The sequence below is a fragment of the Chelonia mydas genome, chromosome 9, assembly GCF_015237465.2.
Source record: "Chelonia mydas isolate rCheMyd1 chromosome 9, rCheMyd1.pri.v2, whole genome shotgun sequence".
Taxonomy (NCBI): domain Eukaryota; kingdom Metazoa; phylum Chordata; order Testudines; family Cheloniidae; genus Chelonia; species Chelonia mydas.
Window position 1 is genome coordinate 11,645,115 of NC_057855.1, and position 6,371 is coordinate 11,651,485.

The window sequence follows — 6,371 nt, forward strand, 5'->3', positions numbered from 1 at the left end:
CAGGTATGGACATTGTTATGTCAAATACTACATTTATTTTATTCTTATCAAGGACTCATAATGCTTATACAAAATACACATTCAACACAACTGACCTTATATACCACACTAGCTCTCTTCTACCAACCATTGAACACAGCCAAACCCTCCACCACAATAAAAGTTTGTGAGCTATGCACATCGTTGTATCAAAGGGAAGATAAACCTCCTGAATCTCAAAACGCATTCATAGTACTATAAGTCTGAACTTTGACTTTTTACTTCTCAAATGTTCAAAGTTATAATTATTTAATTTGAAAGTACTGTTTAAATTATAAGACAAAAGTGAGAAGATTTATATTTAAAGCTGCTGATGTCTTTAACTTATGCCTTTGAAGTGTTTTTCTTCCCCAACAAGTTCAGGAGCATGTATTAATTATGAAATTTGGTTTTTACCAGCCCTTTTTTCCTAGAACTATGTAGTCAATACTTAGGACACAGATAGAAAGCCTACTAGTTGTTAGGAATGAAGGAAAGCCTTACAATTAAGGTATGCATTAGAGCAAATCTACATTTCATTCCAGCTTTCCCACAGACTTCTTGTGTGACCCTGGACTAGTTACTTCATCTTTCTGTGCCTCGGATCTCCATCCATAAAGTTGTGGTAATTTTCCCTTCCTTTCAGCTGTGTCATGAAGATAAATTTATTGATGTTTGTAAGATGTTTAATTATTACTATAGCGCAGGTCCTATAAGTATCAGACTGAAAACTGGAAGAAGCTGAACTGATTATTTCTGTGAATTGTTTTGGAAAAATGTGAGTCTTGTATGCAAAGTACCAGCTTAATTAATGAAAAAATGAAGCAAGTTGTCTGACAGATGTATAAAACCTCTGAAAATAGTGTTTGAAACAGAAACATTAACAGACTACAACAGTAGTATTAGAAACTGTATTACTATAGCACAGACTTCATAAGACTACACATTTGAGTTTGTGGAGGAGTTAACATCAGGAAAGAAGTCCAATCCCCCCACCCCACCAAGGTGATTTTCTTCAGTTAAGTGGAACAACAAAAAGCTGATGAGTTGGATGACCCTGCAAGAGAGACATCTGACACCACTGTCAACATTAAAACATAGCCGGAGTGATTTATATTCCTATGTTAGGCCTTCCAGCAACTTTCAGCATCATCTTTATCCAGGAAGAGTTTGTTTCTCTTCAACATGCAAAAAATGGTAATGATTAATCTAGGCCTAAACCATGGAGACAACCATAATTTAAGATGAGATTTTTAAAAATGTTAGCATCACCTTCAATATAGCACAACTAAGCAATTTAAGAAGCAGATACAGCTTTCTTCTAGATATGCTCTTCTGGACAGATTCAAATTCACAGGTCCACTATTAGATACAGAAGTGAAGAACGGGAAAAGTTAAATGAAATGACATTGACACTAATCCACTATTCTGAATTAAACAAGAGAACTGACAATGACCAGAAGCATCCAAAGGGACAAATGTATTCTACTTAATGCTACTGATTCTAATCTGAAAAGAAAAAGTATGAAATGCTGAATGTAAGTTGCTAAGAATGCAGAGGTAAGCAGATCTTTGCTAATTGCACAGACAATTAAAATAAAGACTAGAGAACATCTCAGGTCCATTCATCTTGAACTTGCCATATAGTGCTTAAATAGTGTGCCAAACCTTACTGAGAAAGCAAAATACCTAACAGTCCTAAGACATATTGCATAATTTCAAAAATTCTTCCATAGCCACAATCAACTTCACAGTTGGTTGTATTAGGGCTTGTTCACATGGAGACATTGACCACAATACATACTGCAAAATAAGCTATGCCACACCAGCTCCCCATTTGGGCACTATTCCCAAATAAAAATCACTTTTATTTCAGAATAAATTACTCCAGTTTGGAAACATCCTAATTATTCCACAATAAAGTGATTTTATTCTGGTCAATTTCTCCATGTAGATAAACTCATCTTCCCAGAGACAGACTGTGTACTCTGAGGAAGTCTACATCCAACTGATGAAATCTGCACTGAGCCAGAGGACTTTGATCAAAACACCACATTACATGCAAAGATTCTAAAAGGACACACTAAGTGTACAAAAGCAACTGAAGGAGTTTCAGGTCAGAGGCTAGTGACACTGACAGTCTCAATGGAAATTTAGCTTGATCTAATGAACAAACTAGAACCATACAACACACACACTAGTTTCAGAGGGGTAGCCGTGTCAGTCTGTATCAGCAAAAACAATGAGTCCTTGTGGCACCTTAGAGACTAACAAATTTATTTGGGCATACGCTTTCGTGGGCTTTAACCCACTTCATCAGATGCATGGAGTGAAAAAAAGTAGGCAGGTATAAATATACAGCACATGAAAAGATAGGAGTTGCCCTACCAAGTGTGGGGGGGGAGGGTCAGTGCTAACGAAGCCAATTCAATTAGGGTGGATGTGGCCCATTCCCAACAGTTGACAAGAAGGGGTGAGTATCAGAGGGAAAATTATTTTTTGTCATGACCCAGCCACTCCCAGTCTTTATTCAGACCTAATTTGATGGTGCCAAGTTTGCAAATTAATTCTGGTTCTGCAGTTTCTCGTTGAAGTCTGTTTTTGAAGTTTTTTTGTTGAACAATGGCCACTTTTAAGTTGGTTATTGAGTGTCCAGGGAGACTGAAGTGCTCCCCTACTGGTTTTTGAATGTTACAACTGTTGATGTCGGATTTGTGTCCATTTATTCTTTTGCATAGAATCTTTTCATGTGCTTCATATATTTATACCTGCCTCCTTTTTTTCCCACTCCATGCATCTGATGAAGTGGGTTCTAGCCCACGAAAGCTTATGCCCAAATAAATTTGTCAGTCTCTAAGGTGCCACAAGGACTCCTGGTTGTTTTCACACACACACACACACACACACACATATAAAGAATTTTCCCATTATTTGGCCAGCATGGCTCCTTCTGCAGCAAGAGCAAGGCCCTTGTACACATTTAAGTGGAATGCATCAAGCTGCAGCCCTTTTTCTGGCTCCTCCAGGGCCTCCTGCCGAGGATAAGGCTGTATTCCTTCCACCCCCTTCTTCTCATATTTGCACGCCCCATCTGTGGGCCCCATAAAGTTGCAAGACTTCCTCCTGGCACCAGCCATGATTGCTATCTGCCAGACATGGAGAAGGAAGCTCAACAGGGGTGCTCTGACTGCGGAGCCTGTTTTCGCTCCCTTGTTGCTTCATGTCTCCAGGCAGAGTTCCTCTGGGCAGCATCCACCGACTCCTTTGAAGAGCTCTGGGACTGTCCAGGGTTCTTTGCTCAGTGTCTCCATCCGGAACCCCAAGGTTATTGGTTGAACCCAGAAAAGAAAGCTGAAAAGCAGCTAACAGAACATGAGTTCATTCTCTTTGACTTTTAAACGCTAAGAAATCCAGATTTGTACCCAAATCTGTTTACAAAGGAGCATATTGTATCAAAACGGTGGGAAAAATGTGGAACTAACCACAGCCAGGGTTGTTAATCTAGTGTTGTCTGTTTTTAAGAGATCTGCATTCTCATTTAGACAGTTCAGAATGTTTTTAAGCTCATTTGGACTGGTTTGGTCCAAGTTTCATAACAGAGTAGATGCTGAAAAACTAAGTAGGTTGGTTTCTAAAAGCAGACACAAGAGTATTATTAACAGTAATATCTAGCTCTTATATAATGCTTTTCATCAGTAGACGTCAAAGCACATTACAAATGAGGTAAGTATTATTACCCCAATTTTACAAGTAGGAAACGGAGGCACCATTACTTGCATGGTAGTAGCACCTAGGAGCCCCTGTTACAGACCAAGAGCCCAGTGCTATACATCATGCATAACTGAAAGGTGTTTCCTGCCCTGATTAGGCTTATCTAGTCAACAGACTGAGAATTCAGTTGCACTCTACCAACAGAACTAGAAGCATATCATTGTGGATGATGTATGCATTTTTATGTTTTAAAAATAAATACATTTTATAAAGCAAACAACACACTATGGACTTTGAATTTCATTTAATAAAATCTGTTTTTTTTACTTCCCTGTTGGAGAAGAGCCATTACCACCTTGTTAGCCACCAACCATTGCCATAAGGTACATAAAAACACTACACATTAGTCAGTGCATTAACGAAATATCTAAAGCGGACTATTAACTCAGCAATTGCGCTATTTATTGTTCAGGTCCTGTGAAAAAGCATAAGATTTAAACTGAGAAAGTTGACTGAATTTGTGTGTAGCTTAGAAACAACACACAAGACACTTTTCAAAGATCAGTGACCTGAGTTCATCAGACTGAAGTGCCACCCAGTGTAGCATCAGCCGGTGATGAGGTTTTATTTCTCTATTCGCCTATTATGCAGAAGGCAATATTTTCACACTGGCATTTTTTTTTTTAAGTTAGCTTGTAAACTCTTCAGAGCAGGGACTGGGTCTGTGTTTGCACAACAGAGTCCGATGCCGACTGAAAGCTCCGGGCACCATGGCGTTAATACCGGCACCACAGGAGCAGTCATCAGAAAATCAAGCAGCATGGCGTGGTGACAAGAAAAAAAACAGCGTTATTGGGAGCACTCAAAATTAGCGACCAATTAAGCCCTAGTTTCTTCATTTCCTAGCGCAGGAGCCGGACACATTTCCTAGCCCCTGAGCGAGGAGGCAGATCGATCCCACCCTGGGGGGTTAGCGGAGGGGTGGGGGACAAGGCAGCAGCCCTGCCTCGCCCCGGGGAAGCTGCGGCGGCTCCCGAACGGCTCGGGGTGCCTTTCCCCCCGCCCAGCCCCTCACCCCGGGTGACTCACCTCTCGCTCCCCGGTGCGTTCGGTTCCAGCGCCGAGGCGGGGCCAACTCGGAGCGGGGCGGGGAGCGGGAGAGGCAGCCCCGCACCGGGGGAGGCGGCGGCCAAGACCGGGAGCCAAGGGGGGGGACGAACAACTCGGCCCCCCGCCCCCGGCCCTGAAGCTCCCCCGCCCGGAGCCCCCGCCTCCCCGACGGGCAGCGCCCAGCGGGACCCGCAGCCCCCGCCGCCCCTTCAAGCCACCAAAGCCCGTCCTCGGGTCTGCGGGGCCCGGTGCGCCCTCAGAGCAGCGGACAGCGAGCCGCCGGCCCCAGCGCTTCCCCGGGCTCGCTGAGCCCCTCAGCCCCTAGGAGAGCCGCTTCCCCTCACAGGGAATAACAGGAAGGGAGCGGGGGTGACCCCGAGCGCGCAGGGACTCACCGGAAGTGATTAGAAAGAGGGAGGGGAGGAGCGAGCGAGAAAGGAACGTTCAGTGCGCATGCGCTCAAGGGGCACGGGGCTGGAGCTGCTGGTCTTCTCCCCCCTCCCCCCGCTGGTCTCTAGTCAAGGGGCGGGTACGCACCTGGAGGATACACAACACTCCCCTTGCATTGACTTGGTGCCCGCATCTTCTTTGTCTAAATCAGTGGCTCTCAAACATATTTACTGGCGACCCCTTTCACATAACAAGCCTCTGAGTGCGACCCCCCCCCTATAAATTAAAAAACACTTTTTTACATATTTAACACCATTACAAATGCGGGCGGCAAAGCGGGATTTGGGGTTGAGGTTGACAGCTCACGACCCCCCTGTGTAATAACCTTGCGAGTCCCTGAGGGGTCCCGACCCCCAGTTTGAGAACCCCGGTCTAAATCGTGGCGGGAGGGCATCAACACGGTACACAAAGTAAAAAATACAGTCAGGCCTCACTGCATCATCAGCCCTCCCAGTGATCTCATAGCCTGATGATACCATGGTCAGCAGAGGAAATGGGATTTGCTCACATGGCTGTGCTGTAGATGGACATCATAGCTGGGTGGGGCTTCGCCCCGCTGACTCTGTCATAGTGAATGCCACATTTGTATGCATTTGCCACATGATAAACTGATTGATCTGATAGGTCTTTTTAGCCTCTGATCTATGTGATAGAATCTTCACTATCTCTGAGATGTATAGTCCTGGCCACTTCAAAGTAGTGGTGACCTCATCACCATTTGCTATCTTACCTGAAGCAAATACTCAACAGCAACCACACACCACACAAGAAAAACCTATCCTTGCAACAAAACCCGTTGCCAACTCTGTCCACATATCTATTCAAGGGACACCATTATACGGCCTAATCACATCAGCCACACCATAAGAGGCTCATTCACCTGCACATCTACCAATGTGATACATGCCATCATGTGCCAACAATGCCCCTCTGCCATGTACACTGGCCAAACCGGACAATCTCTACGCAAAAGAATAATGGACACAAATCAGACACCAAGAATTATAACATTCAAAAACCAGTCGGAGAACACTTCAGCCTCCCTGGTCACTCAATTTCGGACCTAAAAGTCGCAATACTCC

The 6,371-nt window shown here is 44.2% G+C and overlaps 1 protein-coding gene across 5 annotated transcripts in view; it reads right to left on the reverse strand.

The window, feature by feature from the left end:
- The window catches only part of PIK3CA (phosphatidylinositol-4,5-bisphosphate 3-kinase catalytic subunit alpha), a 75,225-nt gene extending 69,930 nt beyond the window's left edge, over positions 1-5,295 (reverse strand). For 2 of the 5 annotated variants that reach the window (XM_037909269.2, XM_037909268.2), the window contains exon 1: positions 4,819-5,227. The gene's annotated coding sequence lies outside the window, so the exon portion shown is untranslated. The other 3 variants (XM_043521981.1, XM_043521983.1, XM_043521979.1) reach the window with 3 other exon arrangements.
- Positions 5,296-6,371: the final 1,076 nt, after the last annotated feature.